Here is a 25,147-nt window from a genome sequence, read left to right as displayed (position 1 = left end):
TTCAATCTTTCCCAGCATCAAGGTCTTTTCCCATGAGTCATTTCTTTGCATCAGGTGGCCAAAGTATTGTAGCTTCAGCAGCAGTCCTTCCAATGAACACCCAGGACTGATTTCCTTTAGGATGGACTCGTTGGAGTAAAAGGGACTCTCAAGAGTCTTCTCCAACACCACAGTTCAAAAGCATCCATTCTTTGGTACTCAGCTTTCCTTATAGTCCAACTCTTACATCCATACATGACTACTGGAAAAATCATAGCTTTGACTAGACAGACCTTTGTTGGCAAAGTAATGTCTCTGCTTTTTAATATACTGTCTATGTTGGTCATAGCTTTTCTTCCAAGGAGCAAGCATCTTTTAATTTCATGGCTGCAGTCACCATCTGCAGTGATTTTGGAGCCCAAGAAAATAAAGTCTGCCACTGTTTCCACCATTTCCCCATCTGTTTGCCATGAAGTGATGGGACCAGATGCCATGAACCCTAGTTTTCTGAATGTTGAGTTTCACATTCCTCTATCACTTTTATCAAGAGGCTCTTGAGCTCTTCTTCACTTTCTGCCATAAGTGTGGTGTCATCTGCCTATCTGAGGTTATTGATATTTCTCCTGGCAATCTTGATTCCAGCTTGTGCTTCTTCCAGCCCAGCATTTCTCATGGTGTACTCTGCATATAAATTAAATAAGCAGGGTGACAATATGCAGCCTTGACGTACCCCTTTTCCTGATTTGGAACCAGTCTGTTGTTCCATGTCCAGTTCTAACTGTTGCTTCCTGACCTGCATATAGGTTTCTTAAGAGGCAGGTCAAGTGGTCTGGTATTCTCATCTCTTTAAGAATTTTCCACAGTTTGTGGTGATCCACAGAGTCATAGGTTTTGGCATAGTCAATAAAGCAGATGTTTTTCTGGAACTCTCTTGCTTTTTTGATGATCCAGTGGATGTTGGCAATTTGATCTCTGGTTCCTCTGCCTTTTCTAAATCCAGCTTGAATATCTGGAAGTTCATGGTTTCTCATATTGTTGAAGCCTGGATTGGAGAATTTTGAGCATTAGTTTGCTAGTGTGCGAGATGAGTGCAATTGTGTGGTAGTTTGAGCATTATTTGGCATTGCCTTTCTTTGGGATTGGAATGAAAACTGACCTTTTCCAGTCTTGTGGCCACTGCTGAGTTTTCCAAATTTGCTGACATATTGAGTGCAACACATTCACAGCATCATCTTTTCGGATTTTAAATAGCTCAACTGGAATTCCATCACCTCCACTAGCTTTGTTCATAGTGATGGTTCCTAAGGCCCACTTGACTTTGCACTCCAGGATGTCTGGCTCTAGGTGAGTGATCACACCATCGTGGTTATCTGGGTCATGAAGATCTTTTTTGATTAGTTCTTCTGTGTATTCTTGCCACCTCTTCTTAATACCTTCATACCTGCTTCTGTTAGGTCCATACCATTTCTGTCCTTTATTGTATCCATCTTTGCTTGAAATGTTCCCTTGGTATCTCTAATTTTCTTGAAGAGATCTCTAGTCTTTCCCATTCTATAGTTTTCCTCTATTTCTTTGCATTGATCACTGAGGAAGGCTTTCTTACCTCTCCTTGCTATTCTTTGGAACTCTGCACTCCTCACTTAAGTATCACCATAAGCTCTATTTTTTACCACAGTTTCTTTTTCAGAGTTTAGGCATATTATTTTGATAACATTATAAAGATAAAAGGAGAATATCAAGAAATATTTGTCAAGTGAATAAACAAATGAGCAAGAGGCAGGTACTCCAAAATATCTCAGCTCAGATTCATTCATTCAACAGATATTTACTGGTAAAAGGTTTCTTTTCGGCTCAGGGATCCGTTTTAGAAGGAAGAAAACCCACTTTTGTTCTCTGAAAACACGTGTTTCAGAAGGATTCCTGGAAAGGGGCGTGCAGGAGCCAAGCTGCTGCAGAGACATGTGAAGCTGCTGCTGGGAGCCCAGCAGGGGGAGGGGAAGGGAGGCCCAGGGGACTGGGCTCCTGGGAAAAGTGGGTTCCATTGGGAGGCAGCCCAGAGGGCAGCAGGGGGTGGCCACATCTGCATCTCCTGCACATCCCACTCTGGACAGAATATGCAGGGCCCAGTGCCAAATGAAAAGCCAGAAAGTTATCAATCATTTCAGGATGGAGGCAGCAGAACACTGACCCGAGCGTGGGGCCATCCTGAGCGCAGGGCTGGGTGACTGCCATTCTGGCCTCTCTTTTCTCACCTGACCCCTGAAAAGGCTTCACTCAGTGACACAGCTAATGTAAGGTGCGTTCCCCTCCTGTGGGGATCTGAGCTCCTCGGGGAATGATCTTTGAATGGTTTTCCCTCCCTCAATGCCAAAGGGATGCCAGGCACTCTGGCTGAGGGTGGGCAGTACCTGGGGATATGGGTTCACACGGCTGCACAGGATGCCACACCCGCTTCAGGCTGTCCAGTCCCTACTGGGCTCTGAGGTGCCCTCTCTGGGGTCAAGGTCAAGCCTACAGAGATGATGTGCCCTGGGGAGAGAGAACCAAACCTCAGGAGGCACTCGGGACAGGGCATTTCTAGAAGAAAGAACCAGGGCATCCAGGTGTCTCGATAGCACCGTGTCCTTTGAGGAGGAGGCCATGCAAGAGAGCTTTCTCACCCGACTCTGCCACGTGATGGGCTGTGTGGAACCTGGGAAAACAGCCGGGTCTCCAATGTCCTCAGCTGTAAAGTAGGGCAAGCGGTATCCCCTCCCTGCAGGGCTGTCTGGAGCCTCAGTTGAGACAGTGAGTAGGAGTGCTCTGCTAACCCCCTGTGATGACAACGTGGTAACAAGCAGAAATGGATCCTTCCTCCCTTAAGAGGCAAGCCATCATTTCTGAGTTGAGGCAATGGCTCCATTCCAAAACCATGAGCTTCAGTGGAATTTTTACTAGAGTGATTACAGTCTAATCCAATCAGGTCCACGTGCCCGCAAATGAAGGTGGTCGACTGTCCATCCACACCCTGGGAGTGCCGACTGGGGCAGCTAGCCCCTGGGACTTCTCAGAAATCTGTTAGTAAGCAAGTACCTGCCACAAGCCCACAGCGAGGTCTTCTGATGATCTCCAAGGCAGAGAGGAGGAAATGGTGACCTCAGGCTCAGAGGAGTACATCAACTTACTCAAAGTCACACAGCTAGAAGTGGTTGGGGAAGCCAAAATTCAGAACTAGGCCTGACTCAGAGTTTCTCAGCGTTCACTCTATTGACATTTTGAGCTGGATAATTCTTTGTTGTGAAGGGGTGTCCTGTGCCTCGTTAGATGTTTAGCAGCACCCCCAGCCTCTACTCACCAGATGCCAACAACACCCTCTCCTTCATTCCCAGACACAACAACCAAAAATATCTCTAGACATTTCCAGATATCCACTGGGAAGCAAATGAGCCACAGTTGAGAGCCATGGATCTAACTGAAGAATACACCAGAGAAAACAGCTTTCAGCTCAAAGGAAAGAGTGTCAAAAAAATAGATGTTGTCTAACAATGCAATGAATTGCCTTGAGAGATACTGAGCTCCCCATCACAGGAGGTATCCAAGAAGAAGAGGCTCTGGCTCCAAATTAGAAATACTCCTGCGTTCTCCATGGCAATTCTTGGTTTTAGATATAAGGAGCCACGGGGCAAGAACTTCTGTTGACATCCAGAAAGGGGAGGCAAGGGGAACTGGAGGATCTGAGAGATGCTACACAGGAGATGAGGTGCCCAGTACCTCACTGCTCCTCTTTCTCTCCCATTTAAGCAGTGCTGGTCCACAGAAGGCTTGGAGCTCATGCGGGAGTAGGGCAGGGCAGCAGTCCAGAACCCAGGCTTTGGAAACCAGTCAACCTCTGCTGTCATCCTGCTTCTGCCCTGGTCAGCTGGGCAAGATACTTCACTTCACGAAGCCTCAGTATTCTTCAGCTCTAAAACAGGGATAAACTCCTAATACAGGGCCTGACATACCAGAAGTGCTCATTTAACAGTGGCTGTGCTGTTTTCTCCCATTTCTTGGTGAGTGATGCAGCAAGCCTCTAGCCAGCCCCATTGAGCTCAGAGGAATCATCCTGACCTCTTCCTGCTTTTCCCGATGGCAGAAACTGTTAATAGGTTCCCAATATCCCTTATCCTCTATTTAGGAATAGACTTCTGCTATCCACATGAAAACACGGCTTCCTAGAATAGGACCACATTCCCCAGGCTTCTTTGTGGCTGGGTATGACCGCATGACTAAGTTCCAATGAAATGGAAACGGAAACATAGCTGGCAAGTTCCAGAAATCAGCCCTAAAGGAAGGATGCGTTCTTTTCTTTGGCCCTTCTTCCAGCTGGCTGGAATGCTGACAGGATGAGCAGAGCTTAAGCAGCTATTTTGGGACCATGAGAAAGAGCCTCAAGATGAGGGAAGTGAAGCAGTAACTGGGAAGGAGCTGAGGTCCCTGATGATTGTGAAGTTGCCATACCAGCCAAAACCACCTCTGGATTAGCTTGGGTTTTCTATCACCAAATTCTAACCAATAGTACTGCCCCTGACTTCAAGGAATTTGTCATATTAGGATGAGAAGAAAAACGAAAGATAAACAAACAGCATCAGAAAAAATAAATTAGAAAGTCCATGGCGGCATCACCGACTCAATGGACCTGACTCTGAGCAAATGCCAGGAGGCAGTGAAGGCCTGGAAGGCCTGTTATGCTGCAGTCCATGGGGTCGCAAAGAGTCGGATGCGACTTAGTGGCTGAACAACAATTCAACTGGGACAAGTGTGATAACTGAGGTAAGATCAAAGCAGGTGACACGACATGGGAGGGAACAGCAGTCTCTCCCAAGGTAAAATGGGGATGTGGAGAAGGACATCAGAGAACGGATGATGTGTGACTGGGCTGTGAAGGATGAGTTCAAGTTTGCAGGGCGGCAGGAAGAGGGATTTAAGGATGAACAAAAGAAAGAATAAAAGTACAGAGCTGAGTTCGAGGTGTTGGGAGGGAATTGTTGGAAGAGACTGGAGCACAGAATAAGGAGTCAGGGGACGCAGGTTGGGGCTCAGGCGGAGTTGTTGTTTATTCGCTCGGTCGTGTCCAACACTTCTGCAATCCCACGGACTATAGCCCGCCGGGGTCCTCTGTCCATGGAATTTCCCAGGAAAGAACAATGGAGCTGGTTGCCATGCCCTCCCCCAATAAGTAAGTGTTTTTACCCTCTATGCCTTTGCCTGTGCTGTTTCTCCTTCCTGGAGCATCCTCTCGCCTTGAAGCTCTTAGCTGCTCCTCTTTCTGTGCTCATGACACCCTAACACTCCCCTTTATATCACCTATCTTATCATTCTTTCTTTACTTGATTCTCCGCAACCACAAGGCGGTACCTCTAGGGCATGGGGTGTTCCCACTAATTCTGCTTCTGAAGGTCGACACCCAGGGTCATAGAGGGGACACCACCTCCTTGATGGCAGGGACCACACCTTTTCCTTGCTGCTATTCTCCTGTGCTGGAGCATGGTAGATGCCCAGCGGATGCTCAGAGTTTACAGGATGAGCTCTGAAACGAAGACCCACACAGGGAAAGAGCTGCAGAAGACGTGGAAGGACCTCAGTGCAGAAGCTGTGGGTGTATTTTTCACAGTCATCTTTAAACCAACAAAGACTTGAGGTAAGATTTATACTATCGATGAATACCAATACCTTTCCAACGTTTTCTGGGAAACTTCTTTCATGATAATCCAAAACATGAATAAAGACCTACACATAAAGATGCTCGCTGCAACATTATTTATGCTAAGAAATGAAAGGAAATGATCTAACTTTTGGGAACTACACATATTATGGGATAGCTGCAGTCATCGACAATCACATTTATGGAGCACCAGTAATGATATGGGAAGATGCTGATGATGAAATTATATTTACAACAGATGTTGTTTGGACAGGATGATGTCAGTTCTGTGAACTAACAGGCTTAGAGAGAGGGTGAGTCTGTGCTATGTTAAAAGTGGTTTCCTCTGGGTAGTAAATAAATATTATCTCTCACATTTTCCAAGATTTCAACAGCGAAGACAGACATGTTAGTTTTGTAACAGTGTGAGTAAGAACTAACTGTCCTCGTTTTTAAAAGCAATATAAAATAGATTTATCCCACTGGAGAAAAGTTTTTTCATGTCTTCCACACTCTCAGAACATCTTTTATTTTCTTTGGTAGAAAGTGGGAGTTTGGGATTCCTTTCGTGATACATTCTGAACTGCCTCCCTCACCACTCCCCATTCCAAACTGCTCTGCCTTCTGCCTCATTTGTGCTGGATGGTTACTGTGGTCAAGTAAGCCAGAACATTAAATTCTTTGCTCTAATTCTAAGAAAGAGGCGCCATGCATGAGGGGCCCCAAGTACTGCATATCCTCACGGAGCCTGGCCCTGGCATCTATCCTCACGGAGCCTGGCCCTGGCATCATTTCCAGCAAACGCTCATGCTTATCAATGCCACTGGCCGTGTTGCAGACAGCTGAATGCAAAGAGCAAAATTCCATTATGAGCCCAGCACTGCACGAATGTGGCTGACTCGAAACTAGGACACTGCCGGGCTCAGAGTCAGCCTCTGGTGAGACGCAGGAGGCACAGGACTCTGTGGGCAGGCAGTGGCCCCAGAGAGTTTTCTGGGGGTGGCGGTACACATTCAAACATCTACAGAGTCAGGATGGTGGTTTAGTCGCTAAGTCATGCCCGACTCTTGTGACCCCCTGGACTGTAGCCCACCAGGCTCTTCTGTCCATGGAATTCTCCAGGCAGGAGTACTGGAGTGGGTTGCCATTTCCTCCTCCAGGGGATCTTCCTGACCCAGGAATCGAACCCAGATCTCCTGCATTGCAGGCAGATTCTTTACTGATGGAACTACAAGGGAAGCCCACAGAGTCAGGGAGGAAAAGTTAATAACAGAGCACTGTGTGTGAAGTAAAATAGTGTGCGGGGGCTGGGGCAAGCAGGAGATGATGTCTTTTGTCTGAAGAGGTCAGTTGCCACTCAGGCCACCAACAGGCAAGTCCAGAGCTGCCTAACTTTAAAATGAATCCTAAAAGCTGGATTTTTGCATGAAAACTCTTAGTTGTTGTTTTTTTTTTTGTTTTTAAGTTGTCCATTAGTTGGCTGTTTCATTTGTTTTCTTGGACACTTAAACACAGGTGGAGCACAAACCAGTTTGGCGGATCTGACCTGTGAGCCCTGAACTGGAGACGTGGGTCTAGCTCACAGGGGATCCAGGGTGGTGAACACAAGAAAATGAGCCTGAGGCTGAAGAGACACTTTTTGCGGGTATTTGCCCAGCTCACACCAAGCCTCCTCTCTGAGAACAATCACTCATCTAGGAGTGGGTCCTGGTGGCCAAAGTCACACCATGTACACTCAACGTGATTGGACCAAGGGCTGTCTTCTGATCCCAAATGGGCCAATCCGTCCAATTCTTCTTCCGGAAAACTGGAATTAAAAGAGTTGCGCAGTCAAGATCAGATACTCAAGTCTCCTGAACTGAAGTGAGGCGGAAATGAGGGCGGAGGCTGCCACTGGGGGGCAGTGTTGCTCACCTCCAGGCAGAAGGCGAGGAGACAGGCAGATGCCGTGATGCTCCTGCACAAAGCTGAACTAAACCTTCCCCTCACACCACACACACAGACTGACCCAACTCACACCAAAAGTCCTAAATGTATGAGCCAAACCTCTTAAACATCTTAGAAGAAAGAGAAGAAAATCTTTATGACCTTGAGTTAGCCAAAGCTTTCTTAGTCACAACCCCAAAGGCACAACCAATATAGGAAATAAATGGCTAACCTGGTCTTCATCACAACTAAAAACTTCTGTGTTTCAAAAGCAAATGAAAATCTACAGAATGGGAGAAAATGTTTGCATACTGTATATCTGATAGATCGTGTATCTGATGTATCCAGAATACATAAAGAACTCTTCCAACTCATAATAAGACAAATAAAATGGAATTTAAAAATGGAAAAAGGACGCGAATAGAAACTTCACCAAGGAAGATACAGGAATGGCTCACACGCACATGAAAAGATGCTCAACAGTGTCAGTCTTTAGGGAAACACAAATCAAAACCATAGTGAGATATAACTGCACACCCACCAGGATGTCTATAATTTTAAAAGACATACAATAACAAATGCTGATGAGGATGTGGAGAAATTAGAATCCTCATATACTGCTGCTGGAAATGTACAAGGGAACAGCTACTTTGGAAAAGTCTGGCATTTCCTTAACACTTAAACATAGTTACCAGATGATTCTGTGGTAACTAGAATCATCTAGAGATATGCCCCAAAGAACTGGAGATATATGCCCATGTATTTGTGTTAACGTTTCCAGCACTCTTCGTAACAGCCAAAAAGTGAAAACAACCTGAACGTCTATCAACTGGTGAGCAGATAATCAAATTATGGTCTATTCATATTTGTCAATAAAAAGGAACAAAGTACTGATCCATGATATAACATGGAGGAACTGCAAAAACAGCCTGCTAAGTGAAAGGAATCCAGACACAAAAGGCCACAAATGCAATGTATGCTTCCATTCCTATGAAGTGTTCAGAATAGGCAAATCCATACAGATAGAACATGGATTAGTAGTTGCCTGGGGGTTTTTTTATTAGCGGTTGGTTGGGGGTGAGAACTGGAAGGAGTCTTTGAAAGTGTTGGCAATGTTCTAAGGTTAGATTCTGACAAAGGTCCATCTAGTCAAAGCTATGGTTTTTCCAGTAGTCATGTATGGATATGAGAGTTGGACTATAAAGCTGAGTGCTGAAGAATTGATGCTTTTGAACTGTGGTGTTGGAGAAGACTCTTGAGAGTCCCTTGGACTGCAAGGAGTTCAAATCAGTCCATCCTAAAGGAAATCAGTCCTAAATATTCATTGGAAGGACTGATGCTGAAGCTGAAGCTCCAATACTTTGGCCACTTGATGCAAAGAACTGACTCATTTGAAAAGACCCTGATGCTGGGAAAGACTGAAGGCAGGAGGAGAAGGGGAACACAGAGGATGAAATGGTTGGATGGCATCACTGACTTGATGGACATGAGTTTGAACAAGCTCTGGGAGTTGGTGATGGACAGGGAAGCCTGGCATGCTGCAGTCCATGGGGTCACAAAGAGTTGGACATGACTGAGCGACTGAACTGATCTGAAAGTTAGATTTGGATGGTGACTGTATAACTCTGTACACTAACAATAACTGAATTGTATGATTCACTTAGAATGGGTGAATTTCATGGAATATAAATAGTAAAATTGTTTGAAAAGAAATTCAGTGATTCAAGAAAGAAGCTGCCTGGGTTTCCAGATCTGTTTTGGTACACTAGTGTTGCTACCCAAAATACTTACCATAGGATTTGTTCTTAAAGGAAATGAACACATGCTAGACAAAGAAGAATGAAAGTAAAGATGGGTCACAAAGGGTCCCCATAGTTGGTCCACAGTTTTCACTCTGAGCTTCCCAGGAGCCAGAGCAAAGAGGAAAACAGGATCAACTACAAGATTTTTAGTGTCATTTAAATGAAAGCAAACTAGCTGCTTAGCATTAGGACAACTTTAGCTGATGCTAAGGTTTCATTAAAATGTATCTCATGGTTTCTTGTAAAGGGAGCACAGTGAAATGTTACACATAATTTCTTAGTTAATCATCAGAATTGGAAATATGGAAACGATGTAGCTATATCAACCCTTTCCTCCTGTACCTAACTGGTTTTCTCTCCTTGTAGAATTTGGCTTAAGACTTTGGAAGGTTGGACTTGCTTGATTGTTTGTCTTCCCTTCCCATCTCCCAGCAACGGTGGGACAGGCTGGAATTTTTGTTTTTTAATTAGGTACAGGAAAGGGAAGCTGAAGGCTAATCATCACTAAATGGCAGAGGAAAAAATTATTAAAAAAAACAAAACAAAACAAAAAAACAACCCCGCTCTGTGTGTTCTCTGGTCTAGAAATGCAATGGAGAAAAAGAAAAGTCATATTTCAAAGACTTTCTATATAAACACTGGGCTAGGGGTGGGGTGGTTTCCTTATTTAATCCTCACAGTGCTGAGAACCACACAAGAAAGTAATCCTTCATGCCCTCATTTTAAAGATGTGGACACAGAGACTTCTGCAGCTTGCTGGTTGCCCTGCATTAAGGAAGCTCCAAGGGCAACTGAGGGGCAAGTCTCATTTAAAGGCCTAAGTGATACCCACCTTCTAAGACACCTGAATGAGCTGCAGACATCCCCCTCCTTGCCCTCATTTGCCCTCCTTTTCACTACAGTGAGAAACAGAGGAAAGTGAAGAAATGCTTTACGTAATGAATTCATGGAATTGGAAATATAAACATCCGTGCTAACATTAGTCAAGGACGCAGCACCCACGGTACTGGGCCCAGCACAAGCACACGTATAGTTTCAGGACAGATGAATAATGCTTTCTTTCTGCTCCAAATCCTTGGAGACTAAGCCGTGAGAAAGGCACTCTCAAAGACCAAAGTTATCCAGGGTGTCCTCTTCTTAAGAAAAAAAAGATTATGATACTGAAGTAAATAAGAGCTGACAGAAGAGAAAGAGAGGCAGACATGGTGTTTATATGCAACAGCTCCTGGGCGATCAGGATTTTCTTCAATGTCTGTGTCTCCTTCAGTCAAGTGACCTGGTACCTGACTGCCGTGGCCACCCCGGCCCCACACCAGGGCTCTTCTGCACCACCAGCTGGTCAAGCCCTCCCATTGGTTCTGGGGCCAGACTTACCAGTAATGTGTATGTATAGGGGCTCAGGTGTGTGTCAGTCAGGCTGGCTGCTGACTCCATGCTAATATTCATCCATCCGTCCAACCATATAGAAAGTCTTTATGAGACCCCATGGACTATAGCCCGCCTGGCTCCTCTGTCCAGGGAATTCTCCAGGCAACAATACTGGAGTTGGTAGCCATTCCCTTCTCCAGGGGATTGTCCCAACCCTGGAATCAAACCTGGGTCTCTTCTGCATTGCAGGCAGAATCTTTACCATCTGAGCCACCAGTTAACATAAAGGCTAAGCACAGCCCCTGTCTTCGTGAAGCTTACAACCTATACTAGTTGTTATCAACCTTGGCCTGGAGAGCTTTGCACACATACTAAGACATCTGCTTCAAGTAAGATGGGGTACAGGTACTTTTTCCTCTTCTTCTGTCTAAGTTCAATTTAAAAACCCTGGACATCATATTTAAAACAAACAGAAGATGATTCTGAAAAATGGAGAGGTGTAGGTGGACCAGCTACTCTTTGGATTTCTTTGGAATCCAGGACCCAAAGAATCACACAGCATTGAGTCCCCTGGGTTTTCCCTTGGCCAAATATATTCTGAGACTTTGAGCTGAAGAAGTTGGCAACTCAAAGCACCAAAGGGCACAGGCAAAAGAAAAATAGCCCCAGTAAATGACTGCTCTACGGCAGACAAACAGCACAGAAAAACACGGGAGCCCAGCTCCCATCCTCGCCAGCAAGGGCTGAGAGGGGAGCCAAGGTCTTGACCTTGTCAGGCTACACATGGAGACCCAAGCCCTCTGCCCCCACCAGGGTGGTGCTCCTACAGTCCCCAGTAGGGCTGTTCATCCCTATCCGTGAAGACAAACCCTGCATCCACCCTCACAGTGTCTATGGAGGCAATCCAGCCCCTCCCAGCCAGGGAGTTATCCCTGGGGGCCTGGTGGGGAGCCTGAACTCTACCTCCCTGCTTATCAGTAATGAAGACCCCTCCCTCCTTCAAGTGTCAGAGAAGCCAAGTGGGGAGAAGCCACAAGGAAATAATGAGTCGGTGCACCCTCCCCCCACCGGCCCTGCCTCCTTTGCTGAAGCAGGGATGTCCCTGGTGGCCCAGGGGTTGAGAATCTGCCTTCCAATACAAGGGATGCAGGTGTGATCCCTGCTTGGGGAACTAGGATCCCACATGCCCTGGGGCAACCCACATGTGGCAACAACCGAGCCTGTACCACAACTAAGAGTCGATGCAGCCAGAAATAAACCAAGTATTAAAAAAGTAAGAAATCAATAGGACAAGACTCAAATATGACTCAGAGTCTCATAACATAATATCTAAACTGTCCACACTTCAGTCAAAAATCACTTGTCATGTCAAAAACTGGGGAAATTTCAAGTGGAATTTAAAAAAAAAAAATCAAGAGATACCCATGCCATGATGACAGAGATGTAAGAATTGTGTGACAAATATTTTAAAGTAATCATCATAAAAACACCCAGTGTGCAAATGGGAACATGATTGAAACAAAAAAAAGGAAAGCCCATGTGCCTAGAGCCTGTGCTCCACAATAAAAGAAGACAACCCAATGAGAAACCCATGCACCAAAATAGAGAGTAGCCCCCATTCACCACTAGAGGAAAGCTCACATGAAGAAATGAAGACCCAGCACAACCAAAATTAAATAAAAATTTTAAAAAGATTCAGTAGTTATAAAAAGAAAATAAGAACCAAATGGAAATTTTCAAACTGAAAAAAAATCTAATAACTGAAAAAAATAAAATAAAAACACTCACCGGAAGTGTTCAACATCAGGATGGAGGAAGCCGAGGAAAGAATTAGTGAGCCAGAAGACAGCACATTAGAAATTATCTACTCTGAACACCAGAAGGAGGAGACTGAAAATAAAACAGAGTCCCAGGCACCTGAGGGACAGCAACGAAACAGCTAACATTCCTGTAAACAGTCTTGGAAGTTGATGAAAAAGGGGCTGGGGATAAAAAGATACTGGAAGATAAAATGGCTGAAAATTTCCTAAATTTGTCAAGAGACAGAAACCTCCAAAACCAAGCAGCTAAGATAACCTCCCCTACTCCACAAAAGAACCCAGACCAAGACACATAATAATAAAACTTCTGAAAATTAAAGAAGAAAAAAATTTGGAAAGCAGCCGGGGGGGTGGGGGAGGGGAATGCTACCATAATAAGGAAAACAGCAGCTCACTCTTCAGAAAATAGAGAGGAGCAGAAAGTGACACAAAGTTTCTCAGAAGCTGAAAGGAAAGAACTGTCAACCCAGGATCTTATACTCAGTGAAAATATCCTTAAGGAATAAAGGATGTCAGCACGTTCTCAGATAAAGAACTTGTACAACACTTCTATGCAGAAAACTGCAAAATGCTAATAAAGAAAAGATCTAAATAGACACACAGTGTCCACAGATTAGAAGATTCCCAGTGAATATGTAAGCACAGTAAATAAGTCAGTTCTACTCAAATCAATGTAAAGATTTAACGCAGTTTCTATCTCGATCTCAGCAAGATATCTTACAGAGAAGGAAAGACTATTCCAAAATCTATATAGAAAGACAAAAGAACCAGAAATAGCTAAGATAATCTTAAACAAGACAAATAAATGAAAGAAATCAGTCTGCGTGATTTCAAGACTTATACGGCTACAATAATCAAGACTGTGGTATCAGTGGAGACAATGGAACAGAATAAAGAACTAAGAAATAGACTTGCACAAATACGCCCGAGAGATTTTTCACAAAGGCACAACACCAATTTAACTGAGGTCAGGGTGTTTTCAACAAACGGTGCTGGGGCAACTGGACATCCACAGACAAAAACTAGAATCTCATATGTGATTAAAAAATTCACTCAAAATGGTTCACAGACATAAATGTGTTCAGTCGCTCGGTTGTGTCTGACTCTTTGCAACCCCAAGGACAGTAGCCCACCAGGCTCCTCCGCCCCTGGAATTTTCCCAGGCAAGAATACTGGAGTGAGGTTCCATTTCCTCCTCCAGAGGATCTTCCCGACCCAGGGATTGAACCCATGTCTCTTCTACCTCCTGCACTGGCAGGTGGATTCTTTATCACTAATGCCACATGGGAAGCCCCAAAGGTAAAACAAAACCATAAAACTTTTATAAAAAAAAAATTAGAGAAAATCTTCAGGGTCCAGGCCAAGGCAAAGAGTTCTTAGACTTGAAACCAAAAGCATGAACCATAAAAAAGAAAACCTGATGAACTGGCTCTCTTGTTCAGTTATTTACCTACTCCCATCAGCACAGCACAGCATATACATGTGTCTCGTATACCGTTATTTACTTTGTAATTTTTTTAACAGATTCACCTTCTTTTTTTAAGCTTAAATTCATCCCACTACATATGAAAAACTAGTCATCTTTTTTTTTTTTATCATCTGTAGAAACTTTCCATAAGAATAAATAAGAGGGACAACAAAATAATGTAACTAAATTCTAGCCAAACATTTTGAGGACTGCCCTTCTTTGTTTTTTTTAAAACAAAGATGAGCAAGGGTAAGACAGGTGTTAAAGATCTAGCAACACCAAACTGTGACTCTCCTGGAGGTCATCAGAAAAGACTGAAAACCCATGAGAGTCAGTGTTAATGCCACATCTGAGTACCCTTTAGAGTCACTTCAAGTGAAAGTGAAATTCGCTCAGTCATGTCCGATTCTTTGAGACCCCATGGACAGTCCATGGAATTCTCCAGGCCAGAATACTGGAGGGGGTAGCCTTATCCCTTCTCCAGGGGATCTTCCCAATCCAGGGATCGAACCCAGGTCTCCCGCATTGCAGGTGGATTCTTTACCAGCTGAGCCACAAGGGAAGCCCAAGAACACCGGAGTGGGTAGCCTATCCCTTCTCCAGGGGATCTTCCCAACCCAGGGATTGAACTGGGGTCTCCTGCATTGCAGGCGGATTCTCTACCAACTGAGGTATCAACTAAAATTTGTTAAATACTGTTTTCAGCCTCATGATACAACTGCTTTGCTCCTAAATGCCTCTGAGGAAAAGTGCAAACTCTACAGACTGCTGGCATGACTAAGCCTAACCCACTAAACTGCAGTAAAAATGCTCCCACTGTCCCCAGCCACACAGGTTCTTTCAGCTTCAGGGTTCTGTACAGGCTGCTTCTTCCTCATGGAAGAGAATGTGCCTCGAGGGTCGGGCCCACATCTTTGTTTACTGTTGTCTCCTTCTGGCTCTGTTTCAGAGCCTGCCTGGAACAAAGTAGGTGAGAAGGATGGGGTGGCGCGGGGAGGAATGGAAAGGGTGATAGAGAAGACGGGAAGAAAAGGAAAGGAAGGAAGGTGGGAACGAGAAGAAGGAAGGATGGAGCGGGAAGGGGAGGAAAGGAGATATTGATGAACTTCTATTTACAGAGCAAGTGAAGTGAAAGCTGCCCAGTCGTGTCTGACTCTTTGCGACCCCATAAACTGTCGCCCACCATCTCCTCTGTCCATGGGATTCTCCAGGCAAGAATGCTGGAGGGGGTAGCCGTTCCCTTCTCCAGAGGATCTTCGCAACCCAGAGATCAAACGAGGTCTCCCGCATTGCAGGCAGATGCTTTACCAGCTGAGCTACCAGGCAAGCCCTGTTTGCAGAACAAAACCCATCTGAAAAATTCCTTCCTCTTTGAAGGTTTCTCATATCCTTTAGCCACCTCTCAGCATTCCTTTCTCTAGTATCCCACAGTGCTGTTTTCATATCTCTATCAAGGCATTTAACTGTCTGCATTCTACTGAATGAATACATGAATAAATTCAGGTTTTCTTCGTTAGACTTTGAGCCTTACCAGGGCAGGGACAATATAATATTCACTTATAATTTGGCACCTAACCCAGTGGTTCTCAGCCTCGGCTGCACACTGGAATCACACGGAGAGCATTAAAAAGTACTCACACTGGGACTTCCCTGGAAGTGAGGAACCTCACTTCCCCACTTCCCCTGAAGGAGGCACAGGTCCAATCCCTAGTTGGGAAACTAAGATCCTGCTTGCTGCATGGGGTGATTAAAAAAAAAAAAGGCTTAGGGAATTCCCTGGCAGTCCAGTGGTTAAGACTCTGCGCTCTCACACCCTTGGGCATGATTCTGACTTAGTCGATCTTGAGTGTGGTCTAGTTTTCAGGATTTTTTTTAAACTTTTCAAGAGTTTCAATAACTCTCCAGGTGCAGCCAAGATTTTGAACCACGGTCCTAACCCAAAGTGGTAGGAGGAACTCAATAAATGATTTACTCAATGAATCAGTAAATGGATGAATTCTGTCTTTAACACGGGGTCTCCAACCACAGGGCCATGGACCAGTACTGGTCTCCATAGAAAGAGGCGAGCGAGTGAAGCTTCATCTGTATTTACAGGCACTCCCCATCTCTCATGGGCTTCCCAGGTGGCTCAAGTGGTAAAGAATCCGCCTGCCAATGCAGGAGATGCAGCAGATAGGGGTTCAATCCCCAGGGTGGGAAAACCCTCTGGAGGAGGAAATGGCAACCCACTCCGGTATTCTTGTCTGGGAAATCCTGTGGACAGAGGAGCCTGATGTGCTTCAGTCCATGGGGTCACAAACAGCAGGACATGACTGAGCACACACACACGCAATACCTCCCGTCTCTCACATTACCGCCTGAGCTCAGGAAAACAAGCTTAGGGCTCCCACTGATTCTGCAGTATGGTGAACCGTATAGTTATTTCGTTATACATCACGAGTGTAACAATAAGAGAGACAGAATGCACAGTAAATGCATTTGAATCACCCTGAAACCATCTCCCCTCCCCTGGCTGTGGAAACACTGTTTTTGACAAAACTTGTCCCTGGTGTCAAAAAGATTGGGGGCTGCTGCTTGAACATAACAGTCCTGATGCAACACAACCATTTTCAGGGTTTCATGTGGTACTGAATATATTACATGAATTAATTCATTGATTCATTCATTAAGCAGGAACCATTAATTAAGCAATAATTCAGTACCAGGTGTTACACAAGGCCAAACTGCTAGAGACGAAAACAGGATTAAGACGCCCACTCTCCCCGCCTTGTTCCAAGGTGCCTTAGGGAACACTGCAGTTGGGTTCCAGTCCATCCAAGAACTCTCTGTCCTGCTGACTAATCGGCCAGTCCCAACAGTAATCACCTCCACAGTGATGACAGCAAACCTTACTTTGAGCTGCTTGGCAAATATAAGGACAGAGTCTATTTACTCCCAGTAAGAAAGTTCCAGGAGGGCGTGCGTGAGTCAAAAGACTCAAAAAAAAAAAAAAAAAAAAAAAAAAAAGTGCTTCTGTCTAGAACCCTTCAGAAGACAAAAGCAAGTCTCAAGGGACAGACCAAAGTCCTGTGCTGTTCAAATAAACTTCCTTCTGGGTGTGTATTTACAGAAAGACAATCTAGGGCCTCAGAATATGATTAAGATCTTAATTAGCCCAAGGCAAAGGGCCTTTCCTTCCCAGTTGTGCCCCCTCTGCACATAAGTTAAATAAGCAGGGTGACAATATACAGCCTTGATGTACTCCTTTTCCTATCTGGAACCAGTCCGTTGTTCCATGTCAGTTCTAACTGTTGCTTCCTGACCTGCATATAGGTTTCTCAAGAGGCAGGTCAGGTGGTCTGGTATGCCCACCTCTTTCAGAATTTTCCACAGTTTATTGTGATCCACACAGTCAAAGGCTTTGGCATAGTCAATAAAGCAGAAATAGATGTTTTTCTAGCACTCTCTTGCTTTTCCCATGATCCAGCAGATGTTGGCAATTTGATCTCTGGTTCCTTTGCCTTTTCTAAAACTAGCTTGAACGTCTGAAAGTTCACGGTTCACGTATTGCTGAAGCCTGGCTCGGAGAATTTTGAACATTACTTTACTAGCGTGTGAGATGAGTGTAATTGTGCGGTAGTTTGAGCATTCTTTGGCATTGCTTTTCTTTGGGATTGGAATGCAAACTGACCTTTTCCAGTCCTGTGGCCACTGCTGAGTTTTCCAAATTTGCTGGCATATGGAGTGCAGCACTTTCACAGCATCATCTTTCAGGATTTGAAATAGCTCAACTGCAATTCCATCACCTCCACTAGCTTTCTTCATAGTGATGCTTTCTAAGACCCACTTGACTTCACCTTCCAGAATGTCTGGCTCTAGGTGAGTGATCATACCATCATGATTATCTGGGTCGTGAAGATCTTTTTTGTACAGTTGTTCTGTGTATTCTTGCAATCTCTTCTGAATATCTTCTGCTTCTGTTAGGTCCATGCCATTTCTGTCCTTTATTGAGCCCATCTTTGCATGAAATGCTCCCTTGGTATCTCTGATTTTCTTGAAGATCTCTAGTCTTTCCATTCTATAGTTTTCCTCTATTTCTTTGCATTGATCACTGAGGAAGGCTTTCCTATCTCTCCTTGCTATTCTTTGGAACTCTGCATTCAGATGTTTATATCTTTCCTTTTCTCCTTCGCTTTTCGCTTCTCTTCTTTTCACAGCTATTTGTAAGGCCCCTTCAGACAGCTTTTTTGCATTTCTTTTCCATGGGGATGGTCTTGATCCTTGTCTCCTGTACAATGTCATGAACTGCCGTCCATAGTTCATCAGGTACTCTGTCTATCAGATAGTTCCTTAAATCTATTTCTCACTTCCACTGTATAATCATAAGGGATTTGATTTAGATCATATTGAATGGTCTAGTGGTTTTCCCTACTTTCTTCAATTTAAGTCTGAATTTGGCAATAAGGTGCTCATGATCTGAGCCACAGTCAGCTCCTGGTCTTGTTTTTGCTGACTGTATAGAGCTTCTCCATCTTTGGCTGCAAAGAATATAATCAATCTGATTTCAGTGTTGACCATCTGATGATGTCCATGTGTAGAGTCTTCTCTTGTGTTGTTGGAAGAGGGTGTTTGCTATGACCAGTGCGTTCTCTTGGCAAAACTCTATTAGTCTTTGTCCTGCTTCATTCCGTATTCCAAGGCCAAATTTGCCTGTTACTCCAGGTGTTTCTTGACTTCCTACTTTTGCATTCCAGTCCCCTATAATGAAAGGGACATCATGAGAAATGCTAGGCTGGAAGAAGCACAAGCTGGAATCAAGATTGCCAGGAAAATATCAATAACCTCAGATATGCAGATGACACCACCCTTATGGCAGAAAGTGAAGAGGAGCTCAAAAGCCTCTTGATGAAAGTGAAAGAGGAGAGTTAAAAAGTTGGCTTAGAGCTCAACATTCAGAAAACTAAGATCATGGCATCCGGTCCCATCACTTCATGAGAAATAGATGGGGAAACAGTGGACACAGTGGCTGACTTTATTTTTCTGGGCTCCAAAATCACTGCAGATGGTGACTGCAGCCATGAAATTAAAAGACATTTACTCCTTGGAAGCAATGTAATGACCAACCTAGATAGCATATTGAAAAGCAGAGACATTACTTTGCTAACAAAGGTCCATCTAGTCAAGGCTATGGTTTTTCCAGTGGTCATGTATGGATTTGAGAGTTGGACTGTGAAGAAAGCTGAGCACCAAAGAATTGATGCTTTTGAACTGTGGTGCTGGAGAAGACTCTTGCGAGTTCCTTGGACTGCAAGGAGATCCAACCAGTCCATTCTAAAGGAGACCAGTCCTGGGTGTTCATTGGAAGGAATGATGCTAAAGCTGAAACTCCAGTTCTTTGGCCACCTCATGCGAAGAGTTGACTCATTGGAAAAGACTCTGATGCTGGGAGGCATTGGGGGCAGGAGGAGAAGGGGACGACAGAGGATGAGATGGCATCACTGACTTGATGGACGTGAGTTTGAGTGAACTCCTGGAGTTGGTGGTGGACAGGGAGGCCTGGCGTGCTGCAGTCCATGGGTCGCAAAGAGTCGGGCACAACTGAGCGCCTGAACTGTGCCGCCTCACTGCTGTAAGGTTCTGCACTAGTTGTTCAGTCGGCTCACTCGTGTCCGACTCTTTGTGACTCTGTGGACTGCAGCACACCTGGCCCCCCTGTCCTTCGTTATCTTCCGCAGTTTGCTCAAACTCATGCCCATTGAGTCGGTGATGCCATCCAGCCATCCCATCCTCTGTTGCCCCTTTCTTCCTGCTCTCCATCTTTCCCAGCATCAGGGTCTTTTCCAATGAGTCGGTTCTTTGCATCAGGTGGCCAAAGTATCAGAGCTTCAGCTTTAGCATCATTCCTCCCAATAAACATTTAGGGTTGATTTCCTTTAGGACTGACTAGTTTGAACTCCTTGCTGTTTAAGGGACTCTCAAGAGTCTTCTCCAGCACCACAGTTCCAAAGCATGAATTCTTCAGCACTCAGCCTTCTTTATGGTCCAACTCTCACATCTGTACATGACTACTGGAAAAACCATAGCTTTGAGACTATACAAACCTTTGTCAGCAAAGTGATGTCTCTGCTTTTTAATACACTGTCTAGATTTGTCATAGCTTTTCTTCCAAGAAAAGCTTTTAATTTCTTTTAATTTCATGGCTGTTGTCACCATCTGCAGTGATTTTGGAGCCCCCCAAAATAAAATCTGTCACTGTTTCCACTTTTTTCCCATCTATTTGCCATGAAGTGATGGGACCAGATGCCATGATCTTAGCTTCTGAATGTTGAGTTTTAAGCCAGCTTTTTCAGGTTCCTCTTTTACCCTCATCAAGAGGCTCTTTAGTTCATCTTCACTTTCTGCCACTGAAGTGGTAATATCTGCATATTTGAGGTTGTTGATATTTCTCCCAGCAATCTTGATTCACCTTGGGATTCATCCACCATTCCACATGATGTACTCTGCCTATAAGTTAAATAAGCAGGGTAAGGTGTGCAGCCTCAACGTACTCCTTTCCCGTTTTTGAACCAGTCCACAGTTCCATGTCCGGTTCTAACTATTACTTCTTGGCCTGTATGCAGGTTTCTCAGGCGACAGGTAAGGTGGTCTGGTATTCCCGTCTCTAAGAATTTTCCACAGTTTGTTGTGATCCATACAGTCAAAGGCCATAGGTAGTCAATGAACAAGAAGCAGATGGTTTTTTTGGAATTCCTTTGCTTTTTCTATGATCCAATGAATGTTGGCAATTGGATCTCTGGTTCCTCTGCCTTTATTAAATCCACCTTGTACTTCTGAAATTTCTCAGTTCACATACTGTTGAAGCCTAGCCTGAAGGATTTTGAGCATTACCTTGCTAGCATGTGAAATGAGCACAATTGTACAGTGGTTTCAACATTCTTTGGCATTGCCCTTCTTTGCGATTGGAATGAAAAATGACCTTTTCCAGTGCTGTGGCCACTGCTGTTTTCCAAATTTGCTGACATATTGAGTGCAGCACTTTCACAGCATCATCTTTCAGGATTTGAAATAACTCAGCTGGAATTCCATCATCTCCACTAGCTTTTTTTCATAATAATTCGAGATTGGGCACAATAAAGGACAGAAATGGCAAGGATCTAACAGAAGCAGAAGAGATTAAGAAGAAAGACTATACAGATGAACAATACAAAGAAGGTCTTAATGCTCCAGATAACCACGATGGTGCTGTTACTCACCTAGAGCCAGACACCCTGGAGTATAAAGTCAAGTGGGCCTTAGAAAGAATTACTGTGAACAAGATTCTGCACTATACATTACTGCAGAGCAGGGATAATAACCATGAGTACTACCTGCTCTGCTGCAGACGTCGGCAACACATGTCTCCTCGTGCGGGCTTCCCTGGTGGCTCAGTGGTAAAGAACACACCTGCAATGCAGGAGACGTGGGTTTGACCCCTGAGTCGGGAAGATCCCCTGGAGAAGGAACTGGCAACCCACTCCAGTATTCTTGCCAGGGAAATCCCATGGACAGAGGAGCCTGGCAGGCTATAATCCATGGGGTTACAAGAGAGTCGGACACGACTGAACAACCGAGCACACACACCTGTATCGCCTCTTGACCATCCTAACAGCTTCCCAAATGGCCATCCTGACCCTGGTCTTGGCCCCTTCAGCCCACCCTACATGCAAAAGCCAAATAAGCCTTCTAGTCCAACCACTTTTTCCTCCTATTTGATACTCTTTAGTGGTTTGATATTGCTGTCAGGATGTAACAGGATACATAGAATAAGCCCCCGACATATCACACAAGTGTAACCCAATAAAACCGGGGTTCCTTGTGTCCAGTCCAACCACTATGTCACATTCAGAAGAAACTCAAGTCCAACATCCAGGGGAAAAAAAAAGATGGAATATAAACTTTTACTGAAGATTCTCAAAGAGGCAAGGAAACCAAAAAATCCTGAAAAAAAAAACCCTCTTTTCCCCTTTACCATGCCATAAGCGCCAATTCCTCATCCTCAAATCTTCCTCCCCCAACAAAAACTTGAGCTTGCACTAAGAAAGAAAGAAAGTGAAGTCACTCAGTCATGTCCTACTCTTTGCGACCCCATGGACTGTAGCTTATCAGGCTCCTTCGTCCATGGGATTCTCCAGACAAGAATACTGGAGTGGGTTGCCATTTCCTTCTCCAGGAGATCTTCCCAACCTAGGGATTAAACCCGGGTCTCCCACATTGTAGGCAGAGGCTTTACCATCTAAGCCACCAGCAAAGCCCTAGCTCTGCTCTATTCTTACTCACTCTCCAATCTCTCTGACCTACTGAAGGGCACCAGAAATCCACTTAGCTTTCCCAGTGCCTTCTCTCCATTTATTCCTGTAATCAGCACAACAAAAGCCCAAGAGAGGAACATCCAAATGCAGATCCTACTCTGGAAACTCTGCAGAGTACATCATGCGAAATGCCAGCTGGATGAATCACAAGCTGGAATCAAGATTGCCCGGAAAAATGTCAACAACCTTAAATATGCAGATGATACCACTCTATTGGCAGAAAGCAAAGAGGATCTAAAGAGACTCTTGATGAAGGTGAAAGAGGAGAGTGAAAAAGCTGGCTTAAAATTCAACATTCAAAAAACTAAGATCATGGCATCTGGTCCCATCATTTCACAGCAAAGAGATGAAGAAAAAGTGGAAACAGTGACATTTTATTTTCTTGAGCACCAAAATCACGGCAGATGGTGAGTGCATCCATGAAATTAAAAGATGCTTGCTCCTTGGAAGAAAAGCTATGACAAATCTAGATAGCATATTAAAAAGTAGAGATATCACTTTGCCAACAAAGGTCTGTATAATCAAAGCTATGGTTTTTCCAGTAGTCATGTACAGATGTGAGAGTTGGATCGTAAAGAAGGCTGAGTGTCAAAGAATTGATGCTTTTGAACTGTGGTGTTAGAGAAGACTCTTAAGAGTCCCTTAAACAGCAAGGATATCAAACCAGTCAATCCTAAAGGAAATCAACCCTAAATGTTCATTGAAAGGACTGATGCTAAAGCTGAAGCTCCAATAGTTTGGCCACCTGATAGGAAGAGCTGACTCATTGGAAAAGATCCTGATGTTGGGAAGATTGAAGGCAGGAGGAGAAAGGGGCAACAGAGGAGATCACTGACTCAATGGACATGAGTTCAAGCAAACTCTGGGAGATAGTGACGGATAGGGAAGTCTGGCATGTTACAGTCCATGGGGTGGCAAAGAGTCGAACATGACTTAGTGACTGAACAGCAACAAAGTTATCTGAAGAATGGAATATTATTCAGCCTCAAAAAAGAATGGGATTCTGACCCCTGCTACAATGTGGAGGAACCTTGAGGACATTATGCTAAATGATATAAACCAGTCACAAAAAGACAAACATGATGATTCCATTCATACCTAGACCAGCCAAATTCATAGAGAAAGAAAATAGAATGGTGGTTGCCAGGGGAGTTTAATGGGGACAGAGTTTCAGTTTTGCAAGAGGAAAACATTTCTGGAGACGGATGGTGGTGAGCATTGTACAACACTGTGAATGTGCCTAGTGCCACTGAACTGCCGCTTGAAAAGGGCGAAAACAGTAAATTTTGTTAAGCATATTTTATCACAATAATAAACAGATAAGTAAATAAGAAACCCGGCAGCTCCTTACATCATTCAGGATGGAGCAGGGGTGGGGCTATGGTTCCCTAACATGAAAGGATTTGCCAATTGAAGGGAATGTTTAGATGGAATCTTTCTGGGAACCCAGGGCAGGGTGAGTGAAAGTGGCTAGTAGATGCCAGAGCACTGACTGAACTGCTAGACAAAAATAAAGTTTCTTGTAAACTCACATTCCTGCATCCAGATACGACGGGGAGTGGTGATTCCAGATATTGCCATGTGTCTGGATTTCCCCCTTCAGCGCAGTTAAGGGATTAAGGATTGGAGTCCTTTCCACACTTCCTGGGGAGGGGAGATTCTGTCAAAAGTGGCTATAAGGACTTGCCTGGTGGTCAAGAGGCTAAGACTCCACGCTCCCGATGCAGGGGGCCCAGGTTCAACACCTTGTCAGGGAACTAGATCCCATATACCACAACTAAAGATCCCGCAGGCTGCAAGTAAAACACGCTGCAACTAAGGCCTGGCACAGCCACATAAATAAAATCTTTTTTTTTTTCAAGTGGCTTCGATAAGCCTGTAACCCTCGCCCAAGGTTGCTGTCATCACCCGACCTTTGGCTATTCTTCAGGTTCACCCAGCCTGATAAAGGCAGCAGAAGGTAAACAAGGCTTACAGGAGACAGCCCAAGCCTCCGGAGTAAAAAGCAGCATGCTTTTTCCTGCAGAGGACAACAGAAAGCAATTTACTGTGTCGGTCCTCTCTCTGGGGCTCATTTTCACCTGCCAGTGACTGGGAAGTATTCACAATTCCACACATCCACTTGCCTGCACTTCCTGCAGAGACCAAGGCTTTGTTGGAGGAAACGCAAGCTTCGGCAGGCTCAGCCCTGAGTACTATGGGTCCTGGCAGGCAGCCCACAGCCTGTGTTAGCACTCTTGCCCAGCGCTGGGGATTATCAGGGAAAGTAAGGCATTCAGATTCACCAGGGTGACACAGCAAGTGGGAGTGGAGGGGAGGATGGCCCTTGGGCTTCTTATTTCCAGAAGCAGCAACAACTCACTTTCATAACACTCACTGGGGCCAGGCACGGTCCTGCGGGACTTAAAAAGCCACGATGCTAGGAGCTTAGTAATATGATCATTTCTCTTCCAGATGAGGGACTGTGAGGTTAAGTCACTCCCGAACAGTCATGGAGCTGATGGGAGGCAGAACCTGGGTTTTATCCAGATCGGTGTGAGTCCTCTCTCTCTCTTTCCAACATCTTCTCTAACACCTCTTATCCAACACCTTCTCTCTTTCTTCTAACAAGTGGTTTTCCTTTTTTTTTTTTTTTTCTTGAAAAATAAAACAAAAACACAGAAACACACAAATCTAGCATATGAATTAATAGATTATCATAAGGCAAACACCACTCAGAAAAGAAAGAGCACTCGGCTCCCAGGCCTGGAAACCCCGTGCACACATCCCAGCCCACTCACGGCCCCCACAGTAAC

The 25,147-nt window shown here is 44.6% G+C and overlaps 1 protein-coding gene across 6 annotated transcripts in view; it reads right to left on the bottom strand.

Annotated features, from left to right (window-relative positions):
* HRH1 (histamine receptor H1) overlaps positions 1-25,147 on the bottom strand; it is a 112,529-nt gene that overhangs the window by 8,699 nt on the left and 78,683 nt on the right. The window contains exon 1 of one of the 6 annotated variants that reach the window (XM_044933453.1): positions 21,372-21,395. The exons of 4 other annotated variants lie outside the window; for them this stretch is intronic. The gene's annotated coding sequence lies outside the window, so the exon portion shown is untranslated. Of the gene's footprint in view, positions 1-2,387; positions 2,634-21,371; positions 21,396-25,147 lie in introns of those variants that run through there. One more of the 6 variants, XM_044933452.1, reaches the window with a different exon arrangement.

The sequence above is a fragment of the Bubalus bubalis genome, chromosome 21 (genome assembly GCF_019923935.1).
Source record: "Bubalus bubalis isolate 160015118507 breed Murrah chromosome 21, NDDB_SH_1, whole genome shotgun sequence".
NCBI classification, from domain to species: Eukaryota; Metazoa; Chordata; class Mammalia; order Artiodactyla; family Bovidae; genus Bubalus; species Bubalus bubalis.
Note: the sequence above shows the minus strand (reverse complement) of the source record. Positions and strands in the feature narration are given on the sequence as shown.